Genomic DNA, 15,091 nt, shown 5'->3' with positions numbered 1-15,091 from the left:
CTGACAATTAGTGTGGCAAACACTTCAGATCTGTTGGAAAGAGATACTTGAGTGAGGAGAGACCTATTAGTTTCTTGTATTGCATTGCAGTGATCTGCACTGGGCATTCTGGGGGGACTATCAGCCTCTCTCTTCCCTGGCATAGCCGTGCATTTCAGTTTCCACTCTTTCAGACAGTGCAAAGGAGAGAGCAAGCTTTGAAAAAATGAGATGGGGGAACTGGAGACTGGCTACAAGAAGCAGCAGAGTGATCTGCAGGCAGGTATGCTATTAGAAATGACTGATGCATGGCTTGATTGCATATTTTTTCTGTACCTTGCAGACGTCACCAGCAGAAAATGAGGTGGGATTTGAATTTGAATTGAATTTCATGAGTTAGGGCCCTTGGAAAAGGGAGGGGTGGCTCTCACAAAGCTGTAACTGGCCAGGCTGGAAAAAAAAGTCCTCATGATTTCTCCTACCCTGTTGCCCTGTCCCAGGACAGCACCACATCTGCCAAACCACCCCAGGCAGGAATGTGCCCTTAAGGACCTCCACAGGCAGGTTGCTTCCAGGCTTTAAGTGGATTCCCAGTTAAAAAACATGAGCCTGGTAGCCAGGGCTTGAAAGACAAAGCAACCCACTCATCACAGGTGTCCTCAATGGGGACAGGATCCCAAAGGCAGGAGGATGTGTTGGCATTGGATGGAGAGGAGCAGAGCTAAAATAGAGGGGACAAACAGGCAGGTGTGAACCGTGTTTATTTTACATAGGTTAATTTTTTGTGCTGGGGAGGGATTTTGTGTGTTACTTTGCTTTTCTGTCTTGTTAGCTTTGCCTTTTCTCTCTTGAGTAAAATAGTGTTTGTTGAACTAAATTATTTGCCTTGGTGAGCAGGGGAGTTTTAGCTCACCGGGCACCAGAGCATTGCTGTACGTCCTCAGGTTCCTGGGGTTGGAGGCCCAGGCTGGTGTTTTCTGAGTGACCCCTTCACACTTGAGCCCAGTGCATGTTGCTGCCAGCCGGGCCAGCAGACGGGTCACACTAATGTTTAACTTCAGCCTGTGTCACTGCATTCGGAGCCCATTGTTGCCTCCCCTCTAGATGAGCAGTTTATTCCCTCCCTTTCCCAGCAGTGCAAGTGGACACACTGACCCCATCACCTCTCATTCTCCCCTACACCAAACGAGTCTGTTCCTCCATTGCCCTTCACAGGTCCTCTTCTGAGACCTCTTTCTATCTCAGTTGCCGTCCTGTGACCCTCTCTAGAGGGGACACATCCTTCCTTGAAGCAGTGGAAACCCTGAGACAGGTCAAGGCTTATTTATGCTAGGAAGAACATGTGGATTCCTGTGCTGGGATGAGGATAGGGTCCTGAAACATGCCAAATCCAGGACTACAGGGTGAAAGGGCTCTGTCTCATGGTCCCTGAGCAAAAGTAGGAGGGAGTTCCATGTCTTTGTTACCTTTTGATCGCAGTGGGGTTGGCTGTTTTGTCCAAGGGAGCAGGCTCATCTGGAGTAGCTGCGCTGTGGGCACTGTTCCACAAGCTCCTCCAGAACCTCTGGCACAAGGACAAGTGGAGGAGCTCATGTCTGAAACCAGGGCAAAAAGATCCACGCCAGTTCAGACCATCAGTGTTTATCTCAGTCTACTTCCTTGCAGAGAAAGTACAGACTATCCCATTCCCCCCATTTTTAGGATGCAAGTTAAGCACAGTTTATCTCTGGAGACAGGGACTAACTTCTACTGCTGATCCTCTTCTCTAACCTGGCGGCCATGACCTCTCCCCATCATCCAGTGCAATGTTCACTGCTTAACGACAAAAAAATCTGGTGAGGCTTCGGTGTTGGCGTGCCTCTCCAGACGGGAAGGGCACCTTTACTTCAAAGGTTACCCATCCATGCCCTGGAAGGCTGGAAGTACTTCCCAAGTGACAAGTATCTGCCGGGGAGGAACAAACACTCCAAGTGTTTGTAGACCATTCTCCTATTACCTCTTACCACCCTAGATGATGACATGAAGTCAAGGCCATTGTTCCTAAGTGGACTTGAAGTGTATTGACCATATTGAGTCACAAGTGTTTCAAGACCACTGTGGGGAGTCCTTTGTCCAGCCTGTTAGCCATTATTTTCTGAGATGTGTCTTTTTTCATCTAGTGGTAAATGTCAGGTTTTCTCGGTGGTGGGTTGCCTGGCTGCGTGCTTTAGCAGATAGGAAAATCATTGCATCCTACTCAGAGTGATGGGAATGTATCAAGGGTGGTTATAAAGGACATCTCCCCAGCATATTGGTGGTTGGTGTTTCCTCCCATCAACTCATAGACACCTGTCTTGGGAAAGGACAGATCATGCTCTGGAAGTGACCATCTCGAGAGAGTGGGGCTGGATGCTCAGTTTAGACTACATGGAGAATTAAACTGTAAAATTAGGGGAGCTTGGAGTGAAATCACCACTACCTTCAACCAGCTAAAATGCATATTTGTCTCTGTCTAGAGACAGAGGTTTTTAAGTCAAGACCTAATTATGCAGTTTGATAGTCCGAATACAGTAAATCAGAAAATTGGACCCAATGACTCCTGCCTTGACCCTGACGAGCTCTGACTTCTCATCTGGATGACTCCAGGTGCTTCAGGACTCAAAGTAGTGATGTATTCCTTGTATTAGAGATGTCCAAGCAAGAGGCACCTCCTAAATAACACCAGCAAATCAGGGACACTTGTAAGTAGAACTTGGCGACCTGACTCCAAGGTCCACAACATCTCTGCTGGATCTACTCAGACAGCACAGGGTGCAGGGGTGGGATGTGCAAGTTTGGGATCCAGAAGTCTGGAGTTGTATGATGTTCAAGCAACCAGAATAAGAGATACTACTGAGATTCTGAAATCCTGAATGGTGATGGCCCTCAACCTGACTTGCTGCTTAAAAAAAGTTGGAGTGAGTTTCGCATGTCAGCTTGCAGTCACTTCTGTGATATCTGATAGCCAGCTAATTTGTTGGAAAATGGTCTGGGGTTGAAATATTAATTTTATGTGGATCTGTGTGTGTATGTTTGTTCATATACATATTTTTGCACGTGCATGCACGTAAGGCTGTGTGTATGTACACACATATGTATTTATGTGTGTTATTGCTCCCATTGTGTCCACCAATTTGAAGTCAGAGCCTCACAGCCTGGCATTTCTCCTCTCTCTTATTCTCCCAGTGTCAAATACTTTTCCTGCTCACAGCTGGGAAGTCAGCCTGTCACATGAACTGTAGGCAAGGAGCATTATCTGCGTGGGTTTATTTGTTGAACAATGTAAGTAGATGATTAACCATTAAAGCAACAGAGTTTGCTGACCCATTAACCAAATAGGAAGGCCCTCCGGTTTGTTAAACAATGGGTCCCATACAGAAAGCGCTCCAACTTGTCCATATCGTCCGTGCCGCTGCTGACAGACCTGTGCGGATATTGCGATATAATGACTCAGTTCGGGCTCTCGACGCAACCAATCATGTGCTGGAGGCCGGTGCTCCCCACATTTTCATCTGCACTGTGTTGACCTTGGAAACTAATCTTGCCCGAATCCATGCTTTGTATCAAACCCCGGGAGACTTAATAGCTGCCACTCATTTTTCACCCTCACTTTTACATGCAATGTGTCTACGCGTTGCAGAAATGCTGTGTCTGAATTCAGTAGCCGCTAAAGCACACAAATTTACTCATCTGGAGGTATTGGCCAAACACCCATCAGTCCTTGCATGGGGCAGAATTAATCATTCCTTTCTAGCTTAGCATTACGAATTAATCGCTGCATTAGGTACCATCCTTGCCTTGTCGGTCAGACGCCTTCCCCATCAAACCATAACCCTCATGGTTTTGCTCTGTGCATGCTCAGCTGTCCAGTACTTCTTACCTGTCATTCCCCTTGGTGGGTGCTACTGGAAATTCAGGAAACTGAATTTCCCACCTTTCTAATTTCAAAAGAGAAGGAAAACTGGTGATGTGATGATAGGAAGGGGGAATCTCTTCCATCTGGATGTCATCAAAATCATGATATGACACAAAGACCAGATACTGTGATGGGATGATACCTTTTTTTTTTTTTCAGGCTAGTACATGGATGTAGACTGGGTGGATGTTCTGCAAGCTGTAAATTTGGCATATGGGATATTCCTTGGTGTATCCCAGGGTTCCCAGGAATTTCAGTATTTCCTGGGAATACTGAAATAGGAAGTTCCTCGAGGGCAGAGCTAAGTCTGGGATCCTCAAAGTTACCTGAGAGTCAGACTTCCAAAGGTATTTAGTATACTAAAGATGAAAACAGAATACAAAAGATCTGTTTTGGGACTGGGAAGAAGAAGAGTGAGAAAACCCTGAAGGTCCAGCATTTGAACTGAAACGTTGAAACAAAACATCTATTTGAAACAAATAAGGACAAACTTTTCTACATATTGAGCTTCATCTCCACTTCCCCCCACAAATTGCTTGAAAAATTTCATTTCCAACAACTCTCCCTTCTTTTAGGTGAGAAATTTAGCCCAGCTCTGTTTCAACCTGATATATGTGTGTCCTTCAAAGACGTGGACAGCAAGAGTTAAGTGCACATTCAGCTTTGGATGCTAAAGGGACATTTTGCGAGATACTTTAAATCCTTGGAGTGCTCAGTGTCCCAGTGTCAGACAGGGCTTGGGTTATTGCTCTTTCTCTTGTGCTCCTGTGCCTACTTGCCAATACTCTACCAAAGCTGCTCTGTAAGAGCCTAAGCATATTTTGGCTCTCGAGCCCTGCCCTTCAGGACTGGGGCTCTGGAGATGTTGTCTCAGTCAATCTTGTGTGGCCACCAGGTGCTGATCCAGGAGGACCTGGGTCACATGTGCCAGCCACATCTTGGTGACTTGGATAACCTAGGTCCTCTCAAATGGCCCAAGATATTTGTGTTAAGACAACTGATTCCCACATATGGATTGTACTGATTATCTCTCCATCGACTAGGATGAGAGTTTAGATGTTAAGGGGAGAAGAATTGCCCATTAGGTCCCACTGCATACATTGCATAGATCTCCAATAGCTATAAAAGGAGTCTGACATGAACGCCTAGGTCAGATGGAGGTATCTAGACAGTAGACCTCTACATCCAACCCAGTGAAATCTCATTTAAGGATTGAATGGAAGACAGATTAACCAAATATATGCCAGCTGGTGGAGTTTGGGCCAGATCTGGAGTGACCCACGTGGTACATGTAGGAGGAGTATCCTGCCCTTTAGACTGCACGCAGATCACAACTTACCAGTGTGGATGGACCCTGCTTTGCAGTGCTCTGCTTACCAACTACCCAGCCTGCCCACATAGTAATGTCACATCACAGACATCAACCAGACAACACGACCTGGGACTCTTCCTAAGATTTGGACTCTGGGAAGGTTCAGCCCATCTGCAAGAGCCTTGTGGACACACAAAGCTGGATGCTGCAAGATAACAGGGCTTCAGGCTGTCTCTCAAACCGGCTCTATTAGGTATTGAGCTTGCAATCTAAGACATAAGGGCTACAGAGAGGGAAGAGAACAGAAGGAACCAGTGAGATGGCTTTGCTCAGCATGATGGTGTGTTCGTAAGGGGTTACACTGGATCAAGCAGCACACGCTATCATTATCCTTGGTCATCATGATGGTGTCCCACCATCAATGGTATCTGAATGCCTAAATAAGACGGCATCACAGAGTTCAGCCCTGAGTCATTGCAACAGCTGTACATGGAGACCACCCCAGCTGCACCAGCTAGCTCAGTACTGATATTCAGATTTTCCCCAGCAGTGAGTTACCTATTGAGATCTGGCTTTTTTATTCTGTCTGTTACTTAGATGGAAAGAAGTGGTAAAGGGTTTCAGAGATGTGGTGGGCTGGGATAAGGTTTGCAAGAGTCTGAGCAGCAGCTGGCACATTGCAAAATGATTATTTCATGACTCCAGCTGTGCAGGGAGGCATTAACCATTGAGCAAGCAAGCAGAAAGCAGGACTGGCAGCAGACAGGTAGCATAGCAAGAATGATCCTCTACTCTCCACTCAGGCAGTCCTAGCCCAAGGAACATTTAAGTCTTCACAAGCACCCTGGGTGTTGGATCTCCCTTTACAGCCAATGGAGATACTCAGTGCAGTTAATGGGATGGGATTCTAGTGTCCAGACATGGTCATCTAGTGTTGTTTGAGATGCCCTGAGGTGTCCTGCTGACCTTCAGCTGCTGCTCCAGAAGACACAGTTCTCCTGCGTCACACCTGTGTGGATGTCTAAGGTGTCCAAGGCCACCTTGCTGACAACAGACACCTGCCTTCCATCTGTAATGGGGGCTCAGGTGCCCAACAGACACAGGACACCTTCGCTGGAGACCTCTGAATGGTGAGGGCTGGGTCCCCCTGAGGGGTTCTGTGTTTTGCCGCATATCCACTCGGGAGCATCACAGCTGACAAGCCCAATGACCGCGATCCTGACTTCTGAGCTTGAGTTTTCTTTCAAAAGGCTCATTTTGCTCACAGGTATGGGGACTCAGTCATGAGAAGCTTCTTCCAGCTTGGGGCTCATGAGCAAAAATCTGGCAGTCTACTCACGCAGTAACACAGGTAAAAACACCCAGCTCCTAGACTCTTTGGCTGAAGACCAGACAGATGACAACCTTCAAGACAATGACATTTCAGTTACAGCAGTAAATCATAAATCCCCCTTTAAAAGAAGGCTAAACACTGTGAAATAAAACCCTTTTATTAGCATGAAACGTCCAAAAAGTGAAATAACATGACCGAAATCACCCTTCATCTAAAAATAAAAGCAAAGAGAGAGTTTTCAGCAGTGCTGGAAAATACCCGACACACGTTCAATGGGTGGGCTTGATATTGTGACTACAAAAATATTTTCGCTCAGTTTGTTTCTGGCTGTTTTGCAGCTGATGGGCTGCCAGATCTCTTGGCTGGATCCCTTCTGCTTTGGCATTCAATAAGGTGGGTTTGCTAGCTTACCGGTATGGCTTGAAGAGACGGCAGTGCCACTGGACTCAGGAAATGACCCCCCAGTAAATCTCCTAGAAATACCCCACTGTTTTCAGCCACTGCAACTGTCAACAGTTTCAGAGAAACTTCCCAGAGCTGCTTAAAAACAACCAACATCTTGCTTTGGCATTTCAAACAGGGTGTAGCGGGATGGAGGAGCAGCAGTTTTCCCCTTTTGTTTAAATAAATGTGGCTGCTCACAGGACAGGGGAGCATGGGAGGAGAGGTCCCTGGGGAGACGCCTGCCATCCAAGAGCTGGCGGCGAGTGGGTTTGGACAACGCTCTTGGCTCCTCTCCGCCAACCCACACGGCCCCAGCCTGGGGGGTAGAGAGGTGGATCTCCTGAGGGACAGCCAAAGGGAGGCTGAACCCAAAAAACAGGGGCTGGAGAGCGGTGACAGAAGTAAGTTCAGGTAGACTGGAAAGACCAAAGGGTTTGGGTTTTTTTTTCAGGCTTTTCAGCAAAAAATGAAATCGGAGAACAGCAAATGTCCTTTTGGCTCAGCTCGTAACAGTCCATTTGAGCTCAGTTGCTGGTTTTGTTTCCTTCTGAGGGCATTTCACTCCTCCCTTTACTGCCTTTCCTTTGCACATAGGGATTTTTTTTTTTTAAAAGAGAGCATGTAATTTTCAAACAAAAAGGTCATATTTGGAAATATCCAAGGAAATCTGTTGGCATTTTGGACCTGCCTTGAGAACGTTGCAGGGAAATGTTTCATTTTTTCCCCAGAAATTTTCTCCCACCTTTTCTCCAGCCCACAGAATTTCAACATGAACTTATGAATATCTTCTGTCCCTCCCAAATCTCCATTTCCAAAAAATTCAGTGTTCATAAAAAAAATTAAAACAGAGAAAAGATACTACCCAGACCTGCTCCTCATCCACTGTTATTATGATTTCTTGTTCTTTGCCATGTTAAAAATTGATCCAGCATCCCATATCCTTTCTCAGTGGAGCCAACAGAGGGAACTGGATCCAGGATGAGCATCCACCAACCCACGCTCTGCTCCTTCCCTCGCTTCCCGTGACCACACGTTGACATTCAACACACACCAGCCCATCTCAGCCACTTCTGGCCCTGTGATTTTGCAGCCCATGTGCATAAATGCAGTCCAGAAAAAGCAGATGCTATGACCTGTCCTTTACCAGCAAGGAGAGATCCAAAATGAGATGGTGATAAGAAACTAGGTATCAACAAGTGGATTTAAAAAAAAAAAATTATCAGAGCAATTAGGGGAACTTCAAAAAACCCCATGGTGGATGGCAACATCCACAGACAAGTGGGATGGCTAGAAACTGTTACAAAACATCAACCAAAAATTAATTTGCAGGGATCTAAAGAGTTTTCTGTGTGTCTCTGTCCAAGGGGACAGCAGCGACCGCAGCCAGGAACACAGAAACAGGGGCCAGCTGGACTCCAGAAACGCAGCTTCTACTCCCCACTCTCTGTTTTTTTTCTTTTTTCTCCTTTCCATTATCATATCTCTCCTTTTCCCCCTCAGGGACCATGCACAAGTTTCATTTAACTGGTTTAATATATGTTCAAGGTCAAAGACCCTTGACTTGGGCATATCTGTGGTCATTGCCATCAGTCCCTAAGATACAGAGGCAAGGTGGCTGACCTTAAAGATAGAGGAATAGGTTACCCCAGGGCATCTGTCACCCTAAGGATGAGGTAAACAAGAGGTCCTACAGGAGCAGAGCTAATGAGGTCTCTTATAGATCTGCAGTCGGCATCCCGACATCTACCCTCAGAGTAACCCTTGCTTCACCTTCAGCTCCCCTAATGCCTACCTCTACACATGCACAACCTCAATTTCCCAATTTCCCTCCTCCAGTTGCTCCTCTGTCTCCTCCAGTATCTCCCCAGTCAGCCCGTGAGCAGCACAGCCAGGGGCTGCTTCAGGGCTGGCACCACGTTAGTGGCGTTAATCAGCTCAGAGGAGCTCTGAGCTCACACAGGGGCCTCTCCCTCCGCCGTGCACCAATTCAGGTCTCTCTCTTCTATCTGATTTTTCTATGGAAGCAAACTGTCACCGAAAGTCCTTAAATAATGGCTAGTAAATCACTGTGTTTTACAGCACAGGCTGAAGCAGAATGTGAAAAGAGTCCCTGCTTGCTTGGCACTATTTCTTCAGACCTAAAAAATACCTCCTGCAGCTCTGCCTAACAAAACCACATTCATTCCTAGCATGCCTGATTGTCATAAAGACAATAAGGACCTTATTTTGCACTGGGACTAATTGCATTAAAAACCACTCTGGCCCAGACTATAAAGTCCCCAATTCTCCGTGAAATCACCAGGAGAAAGGTGTCCACGTAAAGGACAACCTGTCTGGGTTTACTCAGAGGGGCTATTTCGATAGTACTCATGTACTTAAGAAGAAAAACCCTTTGCAAGAGCAGAGCGCAACTCAGGAAAGATGTGCAAGGGAGCAGGAGGCAACATATCCATTTTTAGGTAATTTTAAAATAATTTTGCCAGCTCTTGGAAACAACAGTGAAAAGAGATGTCCTTTGCTGCCAGAGAGAAATGATTGGACCTTAAGAGAAGCATTTACTGGGCTTTCCATGAGTGGGAGATATTTTACAATTTCATTTTTTTAACCATGGAGAATAATTAAAAAGTAAAAAGTTTGAAAACAGTTTGTTTCACACACACGTATCATATCAGCAAGCCCTGAGGTCTGGGGAATCCCTGATGGTGCTTTCCTGTGGTTTAGGCCCATCAAAGCTATTTGGAGAAGTCCCACCAAGTCACCTTCCGCTCTCCACCTCGCTGCAAGGCCCCATTGCCTGAAGGGCAGCATTCCTGCCTGCCCCTGGGCATGGTTTGCTCACGGGTTCACCTCATCGATGGACGCAGAGCTCTGCAAAGGCATCATTCTTCACCACCATGGGAACTTTGTAGTCCAGGAGTCCAGAACCCCCCCCCCCAAATGAGAGAGACAACTGCTGCTGGAGCCTGTTGAACTTCTTTTGGTTGGACTGCCCTAATTTGGATCCGCAGGCCTATGTAGATGCTGGGTTATCACTGCCATTGCACATCACTCCAAAGACCAAGAGCAAATGTAACAGGACATCAGCAGCTCCTGTGGGTCAAGGTTGGTACAGTGTGCCTTGGGACGCAGGAGTCCTTGCAAAGGATGCACAAGGGTAGTCCAGCTGCAAGCATCTCCACCTGCGTACGAAGCTTGTGTGCCTCTTGGGGAAAGTCTGTGCAGCCACCTTGATGACGAACTTGGCCCTTCCTTCAGCTTAACTTGCAAGCAATAGCCTCTTAAATTAGAGGGAAAGACGTGACTGCTCATAAAGATCACCCCTTGCTCTTCTTGCATGAGATAGATACAATTCTTGGAGGGGCCTTAGGAAAGCTGAAAAGTTTCCTCTCTCTTTTCTCTCGGTGGCATAACAGGAGAGCAGAATGCCTACTGATCGCTCGTTAAAAAAAAATAAATAAAGGAACAGCTCCTGCCATGGAGTGGGGGCTGGACTAGATGACCTCCTGAGGCCCCTTGTAAACATATTTTATGAGATTGCCCGATTATACCGAGAGCTGGCAATGCTCAGAAAGGATCTGCATGAGCCTGTTACCGTGGGCCAGGAGTAAGGTGCTTGCTAATGCTTAATAAGATTTAGCTGCTGTGTAACAGATGCCTATTGGGACTTGTTGGTTAAGTCTCTTTCAAAGTATTTTAATATGGGTCCTGTAATCAGTTAAGAGAGGGGATCTCTGATGGGAGTGAGGTTTAGGGAAACCTATGGCTTGTTGAGATTTGGTGTGAGGGGCCCTGCTAGGGGTCAGTCCCATGGCAGCTTGGTGCCCGGCCTGATTCTGATTCTGTTTCCATGAGGTTGCCTCACTTTGGTGGACACATACAGAGGAACAAGCAAAAAACTCAACATGTGTAGCCCAATGAGCTACGGCTCCGAGTCCAGCATGGTGCCCGCAGATGTCGGGACAAAGCTGGTGGCCCTGCACCTTCTGCAGCTGGAGACACACAGCCTTACAGTACCCCCATGTCCCTGCATCCAGCTCTGCCCTGGATGGAAAGGGGGCTCCATGATGGAGAACTGCTTGCAGACCATCATGGCATGACAGGCTCTCATTTGCTTTTTGCCTTCAATAACACTGAAGTAACGGACTGCAGGTAGCTTCAGTGCCTTTTCTTCTTTTGGAAAGGTGGGGAGACACAGGGTAGGAGGGGGGACGGGGGCGATCAGGACCATACTGCTCCTTATTTGCAGTGATTTGCACTATGCAGAGCCCTGGGGAAGCAGGGACGCCCTCAGCCTGGCTCTCAGCAGCCTGGCTGAAAGCAACAGGCATATTTTGACCACATTTCTGCCCCTCAAAATCATTGACCCTGGCCAGAGGGCTGGGTGCTGGCAGGATGGAGGGAAGGGATGGAGGTATAACACAACACCACGTTGCCTGAAGCACTGAGCTGTCCCCAGGGTGACTCTAACTGCATTCAAGCCTGATGGAAAAGAAGCGAGAATCTGGCTTTGAGCCCGCGTGTGGTCACTCAGAGGGAGGAAACACCCTGGAAGTCCACGTGACGGCGAAAAAAGAGTAACTGGAAATGAAGGAGGTGGCGGCAGGGGGGACTTGCACGGTGTGATCCCTGAGACGGTGGAATAAACGACGTCCCGTGGGCAGGCGGTGTTCCCGGGTCTTGTCTGTTATTTCAGACTGTATCCGGAGGGCAGATAAATGCCAGGCCCACTTCTAATTAAGGAAACTGAGGAAGGGAAATGTGAGTGGCTTGTCTCGGAGGCGATTTGTCGGGAGGAAACACAGCTGAAGGCTTCTCAGCTATCCCAGGCACAGCCTTGGATACCCAGCCCAGACCGAGCCTGGTGAGGTCCCCACCTCTTGCCGCCTTGCTTGAGTTACTCCGACCTGGGAGTGAGTGCCAAGTATCTGGTGGGGAACCCATGCGGGACTGGCAGCGAGGGATGAACGAGATGACCTCATGGGTATTTTCCTTCCCTCTCGCACTCCTATGACTCAACCGCCCCGCTGAGCTGGAGTTGCTGCCCTGGAGAGGTTGGGTTCATGCAGCAAGACCTCAGTGAGCTGGTCAAAGTCCTGGCCTCTCTAACGGGAGCTGCTAGGAGGGCAGGCAGAGCCCGGCTCTGTGCTGCAGAGAAAAGCACCCAGAGCAAAGCCATAGGGAGGGAAGGGGAACCCCGAGCACAAGAGGCACCAGGTTTCCTGCAAGAACCGTAACAGGGATGGTGGTGAGGGCTCCTCTGGGGTGGGGAAGCCTCTGGAGCGATGCAGGCAGGCTGAGCCCGGGGAACTGCTCGAGAGCTGAGTCACGGAGAAGGAAAACTTGAAGTCACCCTCCAGATCCCCCTGTGGTCTAACGTGCCTGGGAAGAGCCTGACGGGGCGGCCGCAGCAGCCTTGTGCTGTCTGAGGATGTCCCGTTGACTGTGATCGCTGGCTGTCACGGGTCGGTGTCACCTGTGGGGCTGGGAGGCAGGGCTCGCCCCAGCAGCAGGCCCAGGGTGCCAGACCCTTTGCTGGGATGGGCGCAGGTTGCTCCCCAACTGCCTGGCACGCAGCAGCATGTTACAGAAGCACAAGGATGGGTTCGGGGTTAGGGGGAGGATGCAGGTTTTCTGCTGATGCCAAAGCAGAGGCAGGTCCGGTAACAACTGCTCTGGGGCTCCTTGCCCAGCATTAGCATTGCACCCTGGCATCTTCTTTTGATCCTAAAGAAGTCGGTACGGTGCTGGCAGCGGCACCATTCCCTGGTGCCGTTATGGCCCTTTGAAATTGTCACTTGAAATGCCAAACTCCTTGGCCGCTTGGCTGCTTCACTCTGGCTGTGGTGTGTCCCCTTCATCCTGGATATAAAACACCCTGCTGAAAAATGCCCACGTAAAAAGCCAAGCACACGCCAGCGTGTCCACGCTGCCCATGACAGCGCAGCACTGCGCCTATGTGGCACTGCCCTCTGCTGTCGGTGGCTATGGGGACACCGGTCAAGGCCACCGCCGCTGAGTAGAAACACCCAGCTTTTGTGTCACCCTGGGGACTGCTGAAGGACCTGGAAAGCCACAAAGCTGCCCCAGGAGGATGCTGCGCCCGGGACTGGTGCATGGTTCCCTGGGCACGACGAGCAGCATCCGCGGGCAGCAAAGCCCTGGAGGAGTCAGCGCCTGTTTGGGCTTCCCCTTTCCCCCAGCTGAAAGCAGAAGTGGTGACTATTTTTGGTGCTGTCTCACTTCGGAAAGAGTCGTGCATGCCCCAGAGCATCACCCTAGCTATGGCACCTTGCTCTGGGCAGAGGAAATGAGTAACGGCGAGGGTCGCGCTGCCTTTGCATGACCCAGCCCCGGCTGCGTGCCCCGGAGCTCTGCCTCAGGGCTGCCTGGCGTAACTGGAGTTTCCTTCCACGTGCTGGGCACAGCAGCTTCTTGGGGACATGCATGAAGAATGACTCTTAAATTGTCTTTTCCAGCAGAGAAACACTCAGGCAAAGCCTCCCAATGATATATATATAACACCTTGCTGTCCTCTCCTCCATCCGCAGTCCTTTATTTCTTTTTCTTAAGCTGGAAGAGCTCGGGTGGGAGGATAAGGACACCCAACATGATGCCAGAGCTGGTCCTCATCTCCCAAACTCTCCTTAATGAAAGGCCTCTAGATGGGGCTTTAATGCAATATTGCTGCCGGCCTCTGCAGGGCTGCGATCGCCCGCAGAGCCCAGGGGCCGCTCACCTTCCGGCACCCGCGGGGGCACGCGGGGTGGTGGCACGATGCCACTTCACCCCAACCATCGGGATAAGGGAACTGAGATATTCCCAGACCCTGGAGAACCACGCGGGTTTGAGGAAGCCATTTGCTGGATTGGATTTGAAACTTCCCCCCCCCCCCCCCAGCATGTTTTAGCCCCCACCCAAGGGTGCTGAGGTGCTGAGGCTTGTGGCTTGTGATGCGGAGCCGCAGTGGGAACGCAGTGGAAGCCCAAACCTTGTGCACGGGCGTGTGCATGTGGATGTGCAAAGCTGTGTGTGGTGCAAAGCGGGCTGCTTTTCCACAAGTCTATTTTGCGAAAGTTCAGTCCGGGACTGGGCTGGGATGTTTTACACGTTAAAAATTAAAGCAATCCCCTCCCCCTCCCCCCCCATCCCGTCCCCCCCATGCTTTTATTCTGAAAATAAGCAGAACCTAAATAGCTTGCACAGTGCTGGGAAGGCTGGAAATGCCCGAGTGCATGGCCAGCGTGAGAATAAATTCACCAAGCTCCCAGTGTCGCTCCAGGGGCTATTCCATGACAAAAGGTTCATCCCCATTAACCCACCCCCCTGCGTGGTTCCTGAATCGGTTTGTCCACAAACTATTGGGGTCAGAAACACGGACAAACCCCACCACGGTTATCCGAGGGTCTCTCTGTATCGTCACGTGCCCAATTGTCACCTGCTGGATGCAACTCTGTGGAGCTGAACACCTTAAACCCCTGGGGATGGTGGCTTTTGAGATGAGAATCCAGCGCCAAGTACCTGCGTGTCCTCCTGTCTCTGTCCCCGTGGGGACACGGGGTGGACGGTTCCGCAGCATGACACACATGCACGCTCAGGAGGGAAACCTTTTTGTTCTTGGGTGGCAGCGGGTGCAGAAATTGCCTCGAGGATGACGGCGAGAGTGACGTTGACCGACCTGGAAAAACGTTGTCACCTGCCACCGAGCACCGGCCCCAAGGGCTGATATTTAGGGCATTAACTACTTCCCAGCCGGGGATGTCATCGTCCTGTCCGTGCATTGGGGTCTCTGTGCTCCCCTCCACTGTACCGGCGATCGCTGGGGTGCATCGCTCTTGCACAGGGCTGCGAGTGTGTGCACGGGAGTGTGTGCACAGCGGCACGTGATGCCTGTGCCTTTCCACGTCCAGCCTTTGCACCTTTAATCAGCTCTTTCATGCTGGCTCAGCCCTTGCCCATTTTGCCTTTCCGTGCCTGTCTAGCCCTTGAAATATTGAGCAGCATGTTTAATCCTCGGACAACTGTCCAGCCCTTGCACAACTGCCTAGTTCTTGCATGATGGATCAACACTTGCAACTGCAGCCCTTGCGTG

Source organism: Mycteria americana, chromosome 2 (genome assembly GCF_035582795.1).
Source record: "Mycteria americana isolate JAX WOST 10 ecotype Jacksonville Zoo and Gardens chromosome 2, USCA_MyAme_1.0, whole genome shotgun sequence".
NCBI lineage: Eukaryota > Metazoa > Chordata > Aves > Ciconiiformes > Ciconiidae > Mycteria > Mycteria americana.
Note: the sequence above shows the minus strand (reverse complement) of the source record.